A 20,637-nucleotide genomic window follows, 5' to 3' on the forward strand; every position below is an offset into this window, starting at 1 on the left:
GGTATACACACATCTCTTCCCCCCAGCCCCCACCTCTGTCCGATACCCAGTTGGTGTTATTCCCAAATGTGCACTTAGGTGATGATCAGGGAAACCGGTTTGCTGGTGAGTACATGTGGTGCTTATTTTTCCATTCTTGGGATACTTCACTTAATAGAATGGGTTCCAACTCTCTCCAGGAGAACCAAAGAGATGCCATATCACCATTATTTCTTATAGCGGAGTAATATTCCATGGTATACATATACCACATTTTGCTAATCCATTCCTGAATTGATGAGCATTTGGGTTGTTTCCACATCTTTGCAATTGTGAATTGTGCTGCTATAAACATTTGGGTGCAGGTGTCTTTTTTATAGAATGGCCTTTGTTCTTCTGGGTAGATGCCCAATAATGGGATTGCTGGATCGAATGGTAGGTCTACTTGAATCTGTTTAAGGTATCTCCACATTGCTTTCCACAGGGGTTGCACTAGTTTACAGTCCCACCAGCAGTGTATGAGTGTTCCTGTCTCTCGGCATCCACACCAACATGTATTGTTTTGGGACTTTTTGATAAAGGCCATTCTCACTGGAGTTAAGTGATATCTCATTGTGGTTTTGATTTGCATTTCCCTGATGATTAGAGATGTTGAACATTTTTTCATATGTTTGTTAGCCATTTTTATATCTTCTTTTGAAAAATTTCTATTCATGTCCTTTGCCCGCTTTTTGATAGGGTTGACTGATAACAAGAATCTATTTAGAACTCAGGAAAATCAATAGTTTAGTTTTTATATAGTTGAACCTGTTGATCTTAAGTTGTTTTAACCTTCAAATAAGAAACTGTAAGTAAAAATGCAGACATATTTTAATGCTTACTGAAAAATGCAATGGAAGAAATTGTACTGAAGTTCTAGGGGATATAAATTAGAAAGAAATTAATGAGTATAGAAAATTAGTAGGAACTGTTGCCAGAAAAAAAAGGAAAAGATTACCTGGGATTTATAGAAAAGACGTTAGCTAAAAATGGACAAAGAGTATAGACAGACAAGTGAAATAAACAAACACAAGGAAGGATATTCAACTCTGTTAGTAGTTGAAAAAGCTCATGGTAAAGCCAGAAATAGAATTTTACACATTGTAAATTAGCAAAATGTCAAAAAATTAAAACATTCAGTTATGATAATTCTGTGGTAAAATTGGTACACATATATTGCTAGAGGCATTGAAATTTAAATTTGCATAATTAAAATTAAAAATTCAGTTTCTCCGTCACACCAGCCTATTCCAAGTGCTCGATAGCCACATAAAGCTATTGGCTACCATATTGCTCGGCACAGGAGAATATTTCCATGATTGCAGGAAATTCTATTGAAAACAGTGCTGCTCTCAAGGATAGATGTAGGAGTAGAATTGATGGGTTGTTGAATATGTGAAACTTCCATTTTTCTTGATACTTCAAATGTTCCTCAATGATTGTAGCAATTTACCCTCCCCATCAATGGGTACATTGCTTTATCTCCTCTAAACACTTAGTATTTTCATACTTCTATTTTTCTAATCTAATGATATTAAATGATATATCTCATGGAATTAAATTTGCATTTTCCTCATTCCTAATGAGGTTGAGTATTTTTAATGTATTTATTACCCTTTCCTTTTCTGTGAGTTTCCTATTTATGTTTTTTTCCACATTACCATGTTGAAATTATTTAAAATGGGAAAATGTTTATGGTATGGTGATAAGTAAATAAACAAAAACAAAAAAACCCACAGAATTGGCCTACAATGATTTTAATTGAGTAAGAGAAAATATCTAGATGGTTAAAGTTTGGAAAATTTGTTATTATAATAGTTAACTTAGATACATTAAGATAGTGGGATTTGGAATAATTTATTTTTCATCTAAAAATGATTTAATGTTGCCATTAATACTATTTTCTCATCTTCAAAGAGCAAAACAAATATAATTTTGCTTGAGGTTTGGGAAAATTGCCCAAAGACTTCTTACTCTTTGTTTTCTAAGTCTTCCTCTCGGCTCCTTGGCTCCTTGTAGACTGAGTGATTATTTTTCTTTATCCCTGCTATTATTTTTATTTGACATTATTCCTTTCTGGTAGAACACTGTGTGCTTGACCTAAAAAAAATCTGTGTGTGGGGGGTGTGTGTGTGTGTGTGTGTAAAAGCAAGGATAGAATTATGAGAGAAGAAAGACATTTCAAGATCTGTATCTGTAATCAGACATGTTTAAATTGCAAAGGAGACTGCTTTTCATAATTCACAGTAGAGGGAAATGAATTTGTGTGCATTGCTTGGAGACTTCTCTTATTCATATTTTGGAAATGTAGCTTAAGTACACACTGGTACTTGGACTTTTAAGTAGTTGACTTGGAGAAGAAATGATATTCTTCACAAGTGGAACTACATAGTTTTAAAAAAAGAAATTGTAGTGTAAAAATTAAAAAGAAATTAATTGCGGCCCACCTAAATCTTTGGGAAAGCATGAGCTGTATTTGCATTAGCAGCCAGCACATGTAAACTTCCACTGGCGAGATGTAGTTAAGCTCCCCCGACATACCTGAGCAGATTTGTCCCCCATTGGTCCTGTCCTTCTGCTGTATTGTCAGCCAGGCTTCTTACTATTTTTCGTTCATTTCCTTCCTGGACAAACTTTTCCAATTTCCCTGCTACTCTTTGCTGGATAATGTTTCCTAGCCCTGGTACAAGGGCTCTCTGCAGCAGGTTCAGACAGCACAGCCAGGATTTTTACCTTGAACAAAGACAGGAGCTGTCTTTATACCTTTTCACTAGGACTGCAGGCCCCAGCTGATGTTGCAGCCTGACATCCTTTAAGTGATTTTCATCAGCTGTAGGCACATTGGGTGTCTGTTCTGGATCTCTGGAATTTTAGTAGTGTGAGCAGAAATGTGCGTTTGTGTATCTTCTGCCTTTCCCAGTTGCTTCCAAATAACTGATTTGTTTAGAGAGGGAGGCAGAAAACCCTCTGAGTTTGTTGTCTTTGCCCTTGCCCTTGCCTTTGCCCTTCCCTGGAACGTTACCCCTTACCAGTCATCTCACCATTTAAGGCCCTTTGTTAACTCATAGGCCAATTTGTAAAGTGGGTATCGCTGCATTTCCTTCAATTTGCAATATGATGTCAGTTCATATTAAGACCATTGTGACATGAGTTCAAGGACAAGAAATGAAAGAAGGCCAAAATGAAGCAAAACTTTTTAAGCAAGACATTTTAAAATTAGGATAAAACCTTGCCCAGTAAAACCTGGAGTGCAAACCAAATATGATTTGCAACCTGAATGCACACTCTCCAGGAGGCGTCCCTCAATAATCTGCCAAACCATGCTTGGCTTCTCAGGGGTGCCTGTCGTGTGGGATGCCATATTACTGTGGTCCTGGAGCCTCCCATGGTCCTCCATCTGCTTAAGTTTGAGCTAAGGTGTGGGTTTGGATCTCCTTACTAAGATTTCTCTGAAGTGTACCCTGAATGGCATCTGAAAACATTTTTCTCTCCATGTATTCTCTTGGAATGTGCGTGGATGTTTACTGAAGCTACTCTTTTGGTTAATGGAATTAGCACTATGGCTGTGTGTTATGATTTGGGGACACTCTATAGGGTCATCTTTAAATATCAACCTTACCACTGGCATGCCAACATTATTGCATCTTTCCTTTGAACACTGGGAGCTGGGTAATTTACATTTAAAATAATTCTTTTTTTGAACATAAATATTTTTGCTGGCAAACCTTATTTTAGCCTAACAACTTAGCTGATGTTAATGGACAGAAAATAAAAGCAGAACAAGACACAGGAATGGTGGAGGGAGTGAGAGGAAGGAGGACCAAAAGAAAACTAGGAACAAGAGGGAGAAAGGAAGTTCTAATGGAAGAGGTGAAAGAAGGCAAAACAAACTTTACCAATGCAATAATTTTGCCAGGTGCTGAACCTCCTTCCAACGATTAAATTTTATTTTGACACTATGTTGTTCCATTGACATACATGGGCATTTACTTGATATTTACAAAATCAAACATAGAGATGGGATTGTAAAAAAAAATTGTCAGTCAAAAATATAATGAAAGGCCCTCCTCAAACTAGTTGGGCAAAAGCCTGGGAAAACACCCATTTTAAAGAAGAACTGGATGGGTAAAGAGTAATTAATTCTAATCTGTGTAAATTAAGCCATGTTATATAAGATGTTCATCATTTGATAAGGCCCTAATTTGTCACACTGGCTATTTCATGCAAATAACTCAAACCATGAAATTCCTACTTATAACATCAAACTGTAACTTTATCATATTCTGTCTCTATCTAGCATTTACAAACAAATTTATTATGATGTGTTAACCAGGTTATGGTTGTAATAGGCTAACTGGGTAGTTCTCAAAGTATGGCTTCTGGATCAGCTGGGAACTTAATAGAAATCAAATTATCCTGCCCCACCCCAGATCCACTGAATTGGAAACACTAGGATAGAGCCGCCCAGGGTTCTGTGGTTTAAACAAGCCCTCCAGGTAATTCCGGTGCACATTAAAGTTTGAGAACCTCCAAGCTGAGTCTGTGGCCTTCAAACTGGAGTATGCAAGATGATCTGAAAGAAAATATTATAACTTCATATTTCATATTCTCCTCTTCTTTTTCTTTCTCTCTCTCTCTCTTTTTTTTTTTTTTTTTTTTTGAGATAAAGTCTTGCTCTGTTGCCTGGGCTAGAGTACAGTGCAGTGGCATCATCATAGCTCACTGCAACCTCAAACTCCTGGGCTCAAGCCATCCTCCTGCCTCAGCCTCCTGAGTGGCTGGGAGTACAGGTACAGGTGCATGCCATGACACCCAGCTAATTTTTCTATTTTTAGTAGAGACGGGGGTCTCGCTCTTGCTCAGGCTGGTCTCGAACTTCTAGGCTCAAGCAATCCTCCCTCTTCAGCTTCCCAGAGTGCTAGGAGTACAGGCATGAGCCACCACACCTGGCCTCATATTCTCCTTTTCTAAATTCTGTTTTTGCACATTTAAAAATATCTACTAGTTAGTATCATTGTATATATATATAGTTTATCAACAAATGCATATTGTGTATTAGGAGTGCATGTTTAATCTTTTTTTATATAGGAATGCATGATATAAAGTTTGAAGAATACTTCTCTAAGTATTTAATATAATATAAAATTCTTGCTATAAATCCAACTGAGCCATTAGCCACTAACAATGTCATATATTTGCATTAGTACATCTACTCACTTCAAAAATGCTTTGCAAGTAATTTTCAGTACTCATTTCTCCTCTTATACAGAGAAGTCTCACATCCCAGTCAAGTGCTAGAAGGAATCTCTGCATGGCATCCTGGATTCTTGTCTCCCCTTGGGGAAAAGGGAGAATTATGATGGCTCATGAACAGCATCAATGCCCCTTTACTTTCCCATTTGCCCCTTGATGCATTAATTTTTATGTGTGCAGAGAAGGGCACAAAAAGCTAGAAACAGGGTTCCATGCCCAGTCCTTGCCACACCCTTTCTCCATTATTATTGCTTCGCTTAGATAAAGGGATCCCTGGGGGTGGAGCACCCTGTTCTCTTTGACAGTTTTCCCTACACCCCCACATACACCAGCTTGCACTAGCCTGGTGGTCAGCCTGTGCTAGACACTTATGCTTCCTTTGTGTTGTGTGTTCCTCTGAGCTAGGCAGAAAATATCATTATGCACTTATTACAAATGGAAAAATGAAGGACCTTAGGTAGGAGTAGGACCAACTTTTAAGCCACGATAATTCAGGGACTCAACAAAGAAAAAGTTGAAAAGATGACTATTTTATTTCTTGCACAATATTTTGCAAAAAGTATGCTCTCAATAACTATGCATGGGATGGATGAAGGAACAAACCTATAAATATAGTTCAGGTCCTGAGTTCTCCGTCCTAGTGAGGTTATGTAGCAGTTAGAAGTGTAAGTGTGGGTTTGAGTCCTACCACTGTGTTTACTCTTCGTGTGACCTTCAGCAAGTTTCATAACCTCTCTTAAGCCTCATGTCCCTCAATCTGTAAACTGAAGATAAGGATAGCAACTACCTCATAGACTCATTATGAAAATTAAATGGGATGTCAATGCTTAGTATGGTGTCTGGCACATAGTAAACTCCCAATAAATGTTATTGTATTATATTTTGCTAATTCTGAATTGAATGCCAAGAAATAATAAAAGCATGTTCCTACCCTCAAGTCTTTTGTCAGTGAAGCTCACCAACCTTTTTTTTTTTCCTCTTGCTAAGGGCTAATGATCTTACATAATTTATGCTGTTTTGAAAATCAAAAGTGATGCCTCTATTGGAGAGACTGACCTAAACATTTGCTAATCCCTATCTCCTCCTGCCCATATGTCTGTCTGCCTGAAGAGCTATTTCTGTTCTTGAGCTCGCCACTGGCAGCTATGCAGAGTCCTTTCATTCTGTTTCACCTAATAGCACATTATACTTCATCATCAAGAAAGAAAAATTATATGTAGATCTCCACGGTGGAACCATTTAGTTGAAAACATGCTGGCAGTGAAAGGATACTACATCAAGGAAGGTATAAAGGACTGAAAGTTTTCTATTGCTGTTCAATTAGTTTGTCTTAGAGAAGACTTTACAATATGTTATCAACAAATAAAGACACCAAAAGATAACAATGGAAGTTTTCATAAATTCTTAAGAAAGGACTCCAGAAAAGGTAATGTACTTTTTTTCCCAAAATCACCCTTGTGTAAATAGCAGGAACTCAATAGATACTATTTGAATCAATAATATAGAAGAAAGCCTGCAACAAAGGTATAAGAATATCTAGGCATAATATGCAGAAATGCCACCCTGGAACATGTCCTCCATTCATTTGTTATATATAGTTCCCATATATAATTTCACTTAAATCTTTTCCATCATGCTCGGAAGTGGGTATTACTATCTTGATTCAGCATTTGAGGCACTGAGAAGTTAACAAATACACCCCCAAGCTCACACAGTTATAAATAATGGCATTAAGATATAATTCTTAATTATAGAGGGTTATTTGACTCCCAATCACTTATGCTTCATGTGGAGGCCAGAAAGTGGCCTTTATGTTATAATATTCTTTCCTCCTTTTGAGAAAGTGTGAACTACCGCAGTTGTTGAGTAGACTCTCCTCTGCCTGTGGTTGCTTTCCCTCACCTACTTGAGCATTCTGAAGTCACTAGCCTGGCCCCTTTGAGAACACTCATGTACCACATGGACTCAAATCCAAGGTCCATCCAGCCCAGCACCGTTTCCAACAGTGACGCCAGGTGGGCTGGCTGGTGAGCAGGGCTGGACATCTTCCACGATGTCAGCCTTGAGTTCAATTTAATTCATTTCCACAAACATAGATGGAGAGCCCTCAATGAGCCAGGCAATATGCTAGGTGCTGGGGAAATAGAGACAATGAATAAAACTTCCTGCTCTTGGGGATATTGTAATCTAAGGAGTCGTATCTAACAGAAAACAAATTTTTGAAAAGTATTGCCCTACTCTCTTGCACTCTCTTCCTGTCTCCCCCACCATTCCTGCTTCCTGCTCTCCCTTTCTTATGTGGCCCTCTCTCTCCGGTTCTGATGAAAAGTTACTTTGGAAGTCTAGCACTGGTACATGTCAAATCTAAGACAATAAATTTCTTGATTATTTTTAAGAGGTGAAAAGAAAAGCAGGGTAAGCTCTTCAAAAACCTAGTGACCCATAGTAGTGTATTACAGATATAGATCTCTCATTTAAGAATCCATTTTTGAACCCATTTATACTTTTAGCCTGGACAATCTGGCAGGGTTTCTTAAATTCATCAACTACTTTTTCAAGTAGCAATGCTTCAGGTTGAATTGTGTCCCCTCAAAATTTATATGTTGAAGTCCTAACCCTTATTTGGAAGGTAGGTGATCTTATTTCCAAATAAGGTCATGGCAGATGTAATTAGTTAAGATGAGGTCATACTGGAGTAGGCTGGGCCCCTAATTCAATATGACTGATGTCCTCATAAGAAAGGGCAACTCGGTAATACATACACACAGGAAGGCCTGTGTAGATGAAAGCCAAGGAACTCCAGTGATTGCCAGCAAACTACCAGAAGCTAAGGGAGAGACATGGAAGTTTCTTCCTCCCAGCCCTCAATAGGAACCAGTCCTGCTGACACCTTGATCTTGGACTTCCAGCCTCTAGAACTGTGAGACAATATATTTCTGTTGTTTAAGCCACCCAGTTTGTGGTAATTTGTTATGGCAGCCCTAGCAAACTAATACACAATACCTTTACTTTCTTCCAAGTGTGTTTATTTTGAATCTAAAAGGGATTTTTGAAATTTCAAAAACTTGTCTGTAGGGCTTCTTTGACATCTTACAGGGTGAAATTAATTTTGATTGCAGGACCTGACAGGCTTTGTCATTTTGGCCCAAACATTTCTGCACTCCTTTTGTTTGTGATTGTGTGTTTGCTTCTCATTTTTCCCTTGAAGAGCAGTCCATCAATACACTTCACCCAGAGGGTACTGAAACATCAGCTTCAGTGTTGTCTTAGTGTTATCATCACTCTTTATTTGAGTGAGTTAACTCCGTGATCTTTCAACTTTAAAATGGAGAATTAAGTTAGTCAAGATTGAAATGGCAGTTTTAAAGTGAATAACCGAGAAATAACTTCACAGAGTCATTTAGTCCACAACCCTAACCCACTCTTAATTCAGTCCCATATACGACCCTGGCACTTGTCTTGTTCTACCTCAGTCTTCCCACCAACACTGCAGTCAATTTAGTAATCACCAAAGTTCTGTTTTTAGAACTACTGAAGACAATTAGATAGTTTCGAGGATCTTTGTTTTCTTTAATGTAATTTTTGGTTAAGTGATAAATATTGAATTTTTACTTCTTGGAATAAGATCAGAAGGCTTATTTTGTTATTTTTCAAATAATGTGGCTTATTTCATGATTTGGACCCTTGATTTTCAAGAGCTTTCAAAGCTTTTTAATAATTACTTTCAGTTATAATTCACAATTTATTAAGAGAGTACAGATTGTGATGAACTTTTTATATCCTCTTAAGTAGTTACCATTTTTAAATCTCTAATTTTATGTTTCATATCAAAGAAAGCTTTTTTAATCTGCGAAATTCTTTTTTTCTTCATATAATTTTTTGGTTCTAATTATTATGGGTACATAACAGTCGTATATCTGTATAGGGTACATATGATGTTTTGATACAGGCATACAATGTGAATTAATCAAATTAGGGTAATTGGAGTATCCATCATCTCAGGCATTAAACATTTCTTTGTGATAGAAACATTACAAATTCTACTCTTTCAGTTATTTAAAGTATACCCTCATTTATTGTTGGTTATAGTCACTTTGTTTTTGCTATCAAATATTGTTCATTCTATCTAACTATATTTTTGCACCCATTAACCATCCCCACTTTATCCCCTGCTCTCTCCTGCACTTCCCAGCCTCTGGTAACCATCATTCTACTCTCTGTCTCCATGAGATCGATTATTTTAAAAATTTAGCTCCCATAAATGACTGGGAATGTGCAAGCTTTGTCTTTCTGTGCTTGGTTTATTTGACTTAACATAATTTTCTCCAGTTCCATCCATGTTGTTTCAATTGACAGAATTCCATTCTTTTTTGTGTCTATGTAATATTTCATTGTGTGTATATACCACAATTTCTTTATCCATTCATCTGTTGGTGGACACTTAGGTGGATTCCAAATCTTGGCCATTGTGAATAGTGCTGCAATAAACATAGGAGTGCAGATATCTTTTCCATATACTGAATTCCCATCCTTGGGATATACACTAAACAATAGGATTTCTGGGTCATATGGTAGTTCTAGTTTTAGGTTTTTGAGGTACCTTCATACTGTTCTCCATAGTGGGTACACTAATTTACATTCCCACCAACAGTGTACAAGTGTTCCCCTTTCTCCACATCTTCTCCAGCATTTGTTATTGCCTGTCTTTTGGACAAAAGCCATTTCAACTGGGGTGAGACGATATGTCATTGTAGCTTTGATTTGCATATCTCTGATTACTAATGATGTTGAGCATTTTTTCATATACGTGTTGGCCATTTGTATATCTTTTAAGAAATGTCTAATCATTTTTAATTGGATTATTTGATATTTTCTTATTGAGTTGTTGGAGCTCCTTATGTATGCTAGTTATTAATCTTTTGTCAGATGAGTAGTTTGCAGATATTTTTTCCAATTCTTTGGGTTGTCTCTTCACTTTGTTGATTGTTTCCTTTTCTGTGCAGAAGCTTTTTAGCTTGATATGATCCCATTTGTCCTATTTTGCTTTGATTGCCTGTGCTTTAAGGGTATTACTTAAGAAGTAAGTCCTTGCCCAGATCAATGTCCTGCAGCATTTCCCCAATGTTTTCTTTTAGTAGTTTCATAGTTTCCAGTCTTAGATTTAAGTCTTTAATCCATTTTTATTTGATTTTTGTATATGACAAGAAATAAGGGTCTAGTTTCATTCTTCTGCATACAGATATCCAGTTTTCCCAGCACCATTGGTTTAAGAGATTGTCCTTTCCCTACTGTGTGTTCTTGGCAACTTTGCCAAAGATTAGTTGACTATCGATATGTGGATTTCTTTCTGAGTTCTCCATTCTGTTCCATTGGTCCATATGTCTGTTTTTTATGCCAGTACCATGCTATTTTGGTTACTACAGTTCTGTAGTATAATTTGAAGTCATGTAACGTGATTGCGCCAGTTTTGTTCTTTTTGGTCAGGTTGGCTTTGGCTATTCTGGATCTTTTGTTGGTCCATATAAATTTTAGGGTTATTTATTCTATTTCTGTGAAGAATGTCATTGGTATTTTGTTGGGGATTGCACTGAATCTGTAGATTTCTTTAGATAGTATGGACATTGTAACAATATTGATTCTTCTAATCCATGAGTATGGAATATCTTTTGTTTTTTGTGTCCCCTTCAACTGCTTTCATCAAAGTTTTATAGTTTTCATTATAGAGATCTTTCACTTCTTTGGATAAGTTTATTCCTAGGTATTTTATGTTACTTGTAGCTATTGTAAATGGGATTATTTTCTTGGTTTCTTTTTCAGATTGTTTACTGTTGGCATACAGAAATGTGACTGACTTTTGTATGTTGATTTTTTTATCCTACAACTTTACTGAATATGTTTATCAGTACTAATAATTTTTTCGTGGATTCTTTAGGTTTCTCTAGATGTAAGATCATGTCATCTGCAAACAAGGATAATTTGACTTCTTCCTTTCCAGTGTGGATGCCCTTTATTTCTTTCTCTTGCCTGGTTGCTCAAGCTAGAACTTCCAGTACTATGTTGAATAACAGTGGTGAAAGTAGACATCGTTGTCTTATTCCAGATCTTAGAGGAAAGGCTTTCTGTGTTTCCCCATTCACTATGATACTAGCTGTGACTCTGTCATATATGGCTGTTATTATGTTGAAGTAAATTTCTTCTATACCCAGTTTTTTGAGAGTTTTTATCAGGAAGGGATGTTGAATTTTATCAAATGCTGTTTTCAGCATCAATTGAAATGATCACATGGTTTTTGTCCTTCTTTCTGTCGATATGATGTATCACATTGATTGATTTGCATATGTTAAACCATTCTTGCATCCATGGAATGAATCCCACTTGATCATGATGAATAATCTTTTTAAGGTACTATTCAATTGGGTTTGCTAGTATTTTTTTGAGAGTTTTTGCATCTATGTTCATGAGATATTGGCCTATAGTTTTATTTTTTTGTTGTTATTGTGTCTTTGTCTGGTTTTGGTATCAGGGTGATATGGGCCTCATAGAATGAATTTAGGAGTATCCCTTCCTCCTTGATTTTTTGAAATAGTTTAAGTGGGATTGATAGTAGTGAAGCCATTGGGTCCTGGGCTTTTCTTTATTTCCTTTTCTTTATTTTAATGTGGCTTAGCTCAAACCCACGTTGCAAAACAAAGTCCTCTGAGCTCTTCCATTTCCTTTCCTCAAGTAAAAGAAGACTCTCCCTGAGCTCTGCTGCCATAGTTGGGGAAGGGATGACACAAGTACAAGCTTGGCCACAGCTGCTGGTGTCTCACTGGGTCATGTGCACCCCAAGTCACTGGCTCCATGCTAGCACTGCCACAAGAACTGCTCAAGGACTGCAGCCCTTGTGGCCTGACTGCCTTACAAATTTAATCCAGGCCCCAGGCTGCTCTTTTTCTGCTGGTCGTAGGTCTAGCTGGAATTTGAGCTTCAGGGCAGAGGATTTCCCTTTAGCTAGGCTGGTCAAAATTCTCCCTCAGTGGGCACTAGCAGAATTCTGCCCTGTGCTGTGTTCCCCTGTGCCAGGGCGGCTCTGAGTTTCAATGCAAAGCCCCATAATCACTTCACTTTCCCCTGGGCACACAGATTCTCTCTCCACAGGGGGTACTGGTGCAGCACTGCCAGAGGATAGGGGATGGGTGGTTAGGCAAGGCAAGAGTGCCATTTCTGCCCTCCTCAGTGCCTCTTTCTTTGATATAATGTTAAAACCAGGTAGTATGATCGCTCACCTGATTTTTGGTTCTTCTGAAGGTGCTTGCTTGTGTGGATAGTTGTTGAATTGGGTGTCTGTGTGGAGGGACAATCCTGGAGGTTTCTATTCAGCCATCTTGCTCCTATCTGGGAAATTCTACTCCACTTAAATTGATGCAAGCACTTACTGCCTGCAATCTTGCCTCCTCCTAAAATGTGGTTGTTTGGAGAGTTCCTTTCATAGAGCATTTGTTATATATCCTAATTTCTTGGGCTCTAACCCAGCACTAGCAAATCCAGATGCAGCAGGAGCCACACTAATGCAGTAAATATGTGAAGCAGGGTGGGTGGAGGTCTTGCAAGAACTGGAGAGCTTCTGCTTCTCTACCAGGGCAGCTGCTCCTCAGCACTAACTCAGCGCTGCCATCGCAGAGAGCAGGTCTGGTGTCATCATCTTCTGACTTTAAGAGACACAGGAAATCCAGATACTGATGTGATTTCAAAAACCAAAGGTTGACCACTGTCTGCCAAACAAAACAAGTTTATGGGCATCTTTGGACCACATGCCTCCAGTGTGCAATCTCTGCATCAAGTAAAAAAGTAACCTGTGACCACAGAAGAGGTCTACAGAAAAAAGATAAATCAAAAAAGAAGAAGAAGGAGAAACTCAGGCAGGCGTCTGGATGCATTTATCCTTTTCCATCCATGATCACGCTGGAGAGCTTATTATATACTGAGCCTTACATGGATAATTTCATTTATCATAACAACACTAACAGATAGGCATCATTATCCTCATTTTATAGGTAAGAAAACTAAGATTTAGAAAGGTTAAGTAACTTAGAAAGGTTAAGCTAATAGGTGATATGTTGTCAGGTAAAAAAAGTAGATTCCAAAGTGACATATATACTATGTGCTGCTCACTTGCACATGCATGTGTGCGCTCTCTCTCTCTCTAGTATATGTGCATATTTATATATTTCTGTTTTTTAATCTGGAAGGAAATATACCAGAAGGTTACCAATGGTTACCTCTGGTATCAGTGTAAGTCATCTTTTCCTCTTTTTTCTTACCTGAATAAAATGTGTGTTAATATGCCTTACTTTTATAAAATAGTTTTTTTTTAAAAAAAAAAAAAAAAAAAAAAAAGAGGGCTCCAAGAGAAGAAACTCTTAAGAAACCAGTCTTTAATGGTGAAATGGAGCTAATGATGGCAGAGCCAGTGCTGTGACCTCAGACTCTGACTCCTCACACCACATAGGCACTACTTTGGGGAATTGCTTCATTGAGAACCTACTATGCACCAGATAATCTGTTAAGTGTTGGGAATTATAGAGCTACATAAGATCAACTTTTTCCCCACAAAGGGTTTATAGTCAGGTGAAGAAACTCATAGTGGAATATGATATTTCCCATGTATATAGATAATAGCCTCTTCTGTTTGTATAAAGCATTTGCCTTTTTGTAGAAAATAGCTCTTGCATCTGTCTGGAAATGCACATTTCCATATTGGCATGAAGTGTCATCTTTTGACAGTTATGCAAAAAGTGGAAATTATCACTGCATGCCAATGGAAAGACACAATAACACCACAGAATCCTATTAGATATAATATTTACAGAACCCCTAGTGTTGGGTAGGAGTCTGAAGCTGCAAAAGGAGACTGCAAATGCTAAAAAAGAAAAAAGAAAAAGAAAAAAGTTCTAACACTTCTCTAAATTGTTCATATAAACTAAAGCATGAACTGGAGAGCTAGGCTGGCAGCACTGGAACTCTGGCACATAGTAAAAGCTCTCTGTATTTGCTGTTATTATTATTACATGATAAACAGCTGCTGCCTTTGTATCCTCTTCCTAAGTAAGCCCTCTTCAAAGAAGCTTTCTGGTTTAATCCTTTTGTGGGTCTAAAAAATGGGATTTCAGGCCTGTGTAGTCCATATTTGGGGGCCTTCATGGTCTTTTGTCACCCTGGACCCTCACTCCAGATAAACAGTCTCTTTCATGTAAGAGGAGACCATTGGCTCTGGCAACCACAATGGAGTCAACAACTGGCTAGTCTATAAAGCATCCAACCTGTCATAATTAATAATTAAAGTATTAGTCAATATTTTGTGCTATTACAGCTAAATGAGATGATGAAATAATTCCTTTTGTATCAAAAGTCTCTTTTGGATTCATTGAATGAGTTAAATTTGTCAGCCTAGTTACCTCAGGTTGTTTTAAAGCTATGTCATTGTTTTTGGCAACATTGATGAAGCCTGTAGCTTTGCTGAAGAGAAATATAGCATCACCTAACCTAATTACATAATTAAGAAAGAATACTGTTCAGGTAAACCAACAATTCATGTTTTGAGCCCCAAATTTCTAGAAGATAAAAGTGGAAATTAACTGCATACTGCAATGAATAACCCAGGCTTTGGATATAATGAAAATTAGCAAGTTGAATTCTTTCTGGTATAACAAATAATAATTAAATGATAATTGACCTTGGAAGATCATTGGTATCAGGTGAAAATAGTAAGCATCAAAAGTTGAAAACCTTGATTTTAGGTGCAAAACTATTTTTCAGGTTAAATGTGGAAACATACATATGTTTCTTTAAATATATACCTTTTAAAATAATATATAGATATAAATATATATATCTTTGAAAATAAACTGATCCTATTAAAAAGTTATATATGTTATTTGTATATGTAAGCAAATAAATGTATATACATATCTATATCTGTATATGTATGTATATTATTTAATAAACCGATCCTAACCATATTCAGTGGGAAAGGGCTGTCCTAACCATGTAATCCATGGTATTGTATTGGTTTTCATTACAGCAGAGATTTAAGAATCCAACATTCAGACTCCATCAGCCACAGGGCTGTCTCTGCTAGCTCTAAGAAACACAAGACCCACTAAGATCAGGACCTAAGGAGCTGTTTGCAAACCCGCATATGATTCCCAACCAGAGACCATAAAGAGAACATTAAAAGGTTGGGTGTGGTGGCTCACACCTGTAATCCTAGCACTTTGGGAGGCCAAGGCAGGAGGATCGCTTGAGGTCAGGAGTTTGAGACCAGCCTGAGCAAGAGGGAGACTCCGTCTCTACTAAAAATAGAAAAAAATTATCTGGGCAACTAAAAATAGAAAAAATTAGCCAGGCATGGTGGTGCTCACCTGTAGTCCCAGCTATGCAGGAGGCTGAGGCAGTAGGATCGCTTGAGCCCAGGAGTTTGAGGTTGCTGTGAGCTATGATCACGCCACTGTACTCTAACCCTGGACACAGAATGAGACCCTGTCTCAAAAAAAAAGAAAAGAAAAGAAAAGACATTAAGAGATAATCAGAGGGGAAAATGGAGGGGCCAAGAGACTTTCACGCCAAAAAGGGTAGGAGGTTGGAAGAAGAGACCAAGACAGAATAATAAAGACATTTTTATTTTGAAGATTAAAGAAATGTTGCCTTGTACATGGTAATTTCTCCTGGCCAGTAAGTGGCCAAGAAGTCACTTTTAGCAGTGATACTCCTATAATAAGAACAAGAAGTCATGATATGCAGCCCATTAACTCCTTCAACCTCTAATGGTCTAGAAAATGTCCAAAAGGCCCCTTCAGAATCACCACAAATGTCACCACCAATTCCCAGCTCTCCCCACTATTGCAGTATACAATAACATTTAAGATAAATAAAAGATGATTTACAATTTAATAGTAATATATATTTTTAGTCTTCTTTCATTATGAGCATGGTGATGTCAGGAAACTGATGGCTATCGATTTTTTTTAAGTGTTTAAATATAGTTTTTATTTTTTTAATGGAAAAAAAGAATAAGGAGCTTGGTAATGCTACCCATTATTTATCAACTGGGTCACAGGGAAATAGCAAAGGTCCTGGCAGAGGGCAAATCAAAAGCAACAGGGAGATGGACACCAGAATTTCACCTGAAATCATAAGAGGTGCTGGCCTCTCTGAGCCCCATTGACTTACATAAAGGTACCCAAAGTAGCCACAAAAAACAACTCAGTTGCACTTTAGGTTTCCTTGTGCTGTTAAAAGTCAAGTTTTATTTCTGATTGAACCTAAATAGCTCCGGGGCAGAGTTTGATCCCAACTCATGTTCAGTTGCAAGGAAGTCACAGAGCCAGCCATATGTTCCCATGAAACAACATGCTGTGAAGTGAGGGGAATTACTGCAATTATTCTTCAAAGGCTCCTGGGGAAACCACACTTGCTAAGACTTTCTGTGAAGAAGATACAGGAGGTTTCCACCTAAAGCACAAGTTTCATAAAAACTTCCTGGAGCACGATTATGATAAAAAATGGAGACAGTAGGGGCACTCAGCTAGTATACATATGGGTACCTTGAAAATGTCTTGTTTGTATTCTCCTGATTAACTGGGCTTCTCTTTCATTGCAGTGCTTATTTGGTGTAAAATATGTAGTCACATAGTAGGTGCCTAGCATCTGTTCTGTGTTTATAAGCTTGGATAGAATTCTTGTTAATTACCTTTAAGAATTTGAAATGTAAAATGATAGCTGGGTCTCACACACACACACACACACACACACGCATACGTGTGCCCTTCCTACCCCCCTAACTATCCATTGATTACATAGACTTATGGGACCACCTTGAGAAATCTCCCTCCCTGAAACCATATGAAGGCTGGGCTCTGAAGCTGTCACTGAAGTTGGCACAGAATTAGCGTGTATCTTTGTAAGTGAAATCCATCCGAGAGGAGCCAGTGGGGACATTTGAAAAGGTATCCTGGAGACCACTCTCCTTGGGTCAGTCATTTAATCCCTTTCCTTCCTAGCTATTTGCTCTGAGAAATAAAGTAAAGGATACTATCCCCTTCCCTCAACCTGTTTGGCTTCCTGAGTCTTTCCTGGCCATTTGGCTTAATGGCCAACAACAGAATTGATTCTGAAAAGAGAAACTTGGATATATTTGCTGGGACAGGAGTTCTAGTTTCCATCTCTGCTAGCTGGCAAACCCCAAATGTTCATCTGGCATCACTAAAATCTGTAAAATGCTGAGTGTTTGTCAGTAGGGTCATACCTTTCTTTCTCAGCCCAATTGCATGTTTATTTAACAAAAGTCCACATTTCGGAACTGTAAGAAAATAAAAACTGTTATAGAATAGTAGGTAATTTTTATAACTAAAGATAACACAAGCATAAGGCTACATGAACACAACTTTGATGTGCTAAGATGAATTGCAGCCAGCATCTTATAATCTTTCATGTTCTTTACCTGTTTTCCCACACATGATCTTATCTGATCCTTGCTGCAACTTTGAGGCACTTCGCATAGTTGTTATCTGTATATCACAGCTGAGGAAACTGGGTCTCAGAGAAGTTAAAGCAGTTTTCCTAAGATCATAATCCTAAGGGGGCAAACCTACGTTTAAATCTAAGTTTTCTGACTCCAGAACTTATTTTCCTTTCATTATATCTTGGCTGCCTTCAACTAAATATATAAATCATTGCATTAGAAGCAGACTACCAAAACAACAAACATTTTGCTGGCTTTTAAAAAGCTATTAGCGGCTGCACAGACCACCAAAGTCTGGCAACCTCAGCAAAAAAGCAGACAGATTCAGGGCCAAGATATTTCATAACTCAAATCTCCAGTGTGTTAACTCCTGACCTTGACCTTACCAATCATAAAGATTCCCAGTTGTTTTATTAAAGTTATCCCATGTAATTATTTGGAGAAATGTAAATCTTCAACTATCAAATAAATACCCACCACCTAGATTCTATAATTAGCATTTTATGATACTTGCTTCATTACATATCTACCTGTCTGTTCATTCTGCTGTCCAATCGGCAATCCATATTATTCTCCCGAAGTTACAGACATCCATAAACTTTACTTCTGAACAATTCAGCATGCATATCATTAACTAGAGTTCAGTATTTGCTTATAGTTTTTTAAGTAACATTTTTTAAAGTAAAATCAAATCCACAAATCTTAAGCATGCCATTCAATAAGTTTTGCCAAATGTACACACCCATGTAACTAAAACCTCTGTCTAGATATAGAATATTACCCTCTTCCCAGAAAGTTCCTTCATGCCCCTTCTCAGTCAATTCCCCACCACTGTTCTAATGTTTTTCATCATCAATTAGTTTTACTTGCTCTAGAGCAGGTGTCTTCAACCTATTTCGACCTATGGTGAGTTGTATAATTATTTTGTTATATATTACAATGTAATAATAATAGAAATAAAGTGAACAATAAATGTAATGCGCTTGAATCATCTGAAAACCAGCCCCCACCTCCCTGGTCTGTGGAAAAATTGTCTTCCATGAAAACGGTCCCTGGTGCCAAAAAGGCTGGAGACCGCTGCTCTAGCGCTTCGTATGAATGGAGTCACACAGTATTTACTCTTGTGTAAGGATTTTCTCACTCAAGATAATGTTTTTGTTATTCATCCAGGTTGTTTTGAGTATAAGAAGTTTGCTCCTTTTAATTGTTGAGTATCATTGTATTGCAGGAGTGTACTAATTTCCTCAACCATTTTCCTCTTGACAGACACCTACGCTGTTTCTTTTTTTGGTTATTCTAAATAAACACTATGAACACACTTGTAGAGATCTATTTGTGAATATGTTTTCATTTCTCCTGGCCAAATACCTAGAAATGGAATTGCCAGGTCATAGGGTAGATGTATGTTGTCTTATAAGAAGCTTCCAGAACATTTTTTCAAAGGAGTTGTATAACATTTTAACTCCCACCAACAATGTATGAGAGCTTCCATTGCGCCACACCATCACCAACATTTGACAGGGCGCCGGTTTATGGTACTCACGGTGAATTGATTAGGCGTAAAGTTTACTGATGTCTGCAACGTCAGAAGAATAATGTGGATTGTCAGCTGGGCAGAGGGATGGACAGATAGGCAGGTATGTAATAAAGCAAGTATTGTAACATGTTAATTGTAGAATCTAGGTGGTGGATATTCATTAATACTTGATGGCTGAGCATTTACATCTCCCCAAATAATTACATGGCAGTCTTTAATTTTAGCCATTCTGGAAGGTCTTTATCATATTACTTTTTGAATTACAAAATAAGAATATTCACAAAAAAAGAGGTTCCATTATCAAGAGGCGACTTAGGCAGTATCTGTTTTTATGTTCTCTTCCTCCTACAGCCGTTCAAGTTTCTTAAGCTATATGATTAAGTCATTAAATCCTGATTCTCACCTTTAAGGAGTTGATTGAGCAGATTCATAATTTGGTGATTATTTTAAATGTTTTTGGATTCAACTTGAGCTCTAAATCACTGGAAATTGGTTGAAATTAATTTTTAAGGGTTTTTTTCTTTTAATACTAAGGTTTTGAAATTAAAATAAGTTTAGTTCTCAACTTAGACTCAATAGAAAAAATAATCACAACCTAGTCACTAACTTATAAAATGTCTTTGACCGAATTAAATGAGTCACTCTTCAAATGACTCTCATAGACCTAGACTTTGATTAATAAGAGTGGTTCATTTTATACTAAGAAGAAGTAATACGTGGCAAAGTTACCTCTAAATTAAGTTGCTTCCAGTTCTTGGAGGAAGTCCACAGGTCCAATTTCATTTTAATGTAAATGTTTTCTTAGGTCTTATAATTTATCCCTAGGAAGTTTCAAGCTTTTAAATTGCTGTTTTCTTGGCTTTTCCTCCAGTCACCAATGTTTCAGCTCTTCCTCATTTGTTTTGAAAATAATCTAAATGCACTTAATGCTTCTCAAAAATGTATTCCAGTCCACTGCTCATAACATTAAATATATTAGAACTGATTTGACAGTTTTTCTTTCAATGAACTTTTAGCAATCTGTAACAATAATACATCTTAGAACTCTCAAGTGGAAGAAATAAATTGTACAAGGCCTGAGGTTAATGTAATTTGGCCTAGGCATCGTGAAACTCTTAACATAAAGATACTTTAGCTTTTCTACAGTTCTTTAAAAAGTTCCTTTCTTTCTCTATACTTCAATTTTCTAAGATATTAAAGGATAATGTATGAGTACATGTATGAATTTTTTAACCAGAAAACCTATGATGCAACTTTAACATCAATTAATTTTTGTCAGCCAAATTGTATTTCCGGTAGCATCTATTCAGTTCCTTCCCATAATATT

At 37.2% G+C, this 20,637-nt stretch overlaps 1 protein-coding gene across 1 annotated transcript in view; it reads left to right on the forward strand.

Annotated features, from left to right (window-relative positions):
- Positions 1-20,637, forward strand: part of RGS7BP (regulator of G protein signaling 7 binding protein) — a 96,237-nt gene that overhangs the window by 43,107 nt on the left and 32,493 nt on the right. The window lies entirely within an intron of this gene.

This window comes from Eulemur rufifrons, chromosome 17 (assembly GCF_041146395.1).
Source record: "Eulemur rufifrons isolate Redbay chromosome 17, OSU_ERuf_1, whole genome shotgun sequence".
Classification (NCBI taxonomy): Eukaryota; Metazoa; Chordata; class Mammalia; order Primates; family Lemuridae; genus Eulemur; species Eulemur rufifrons.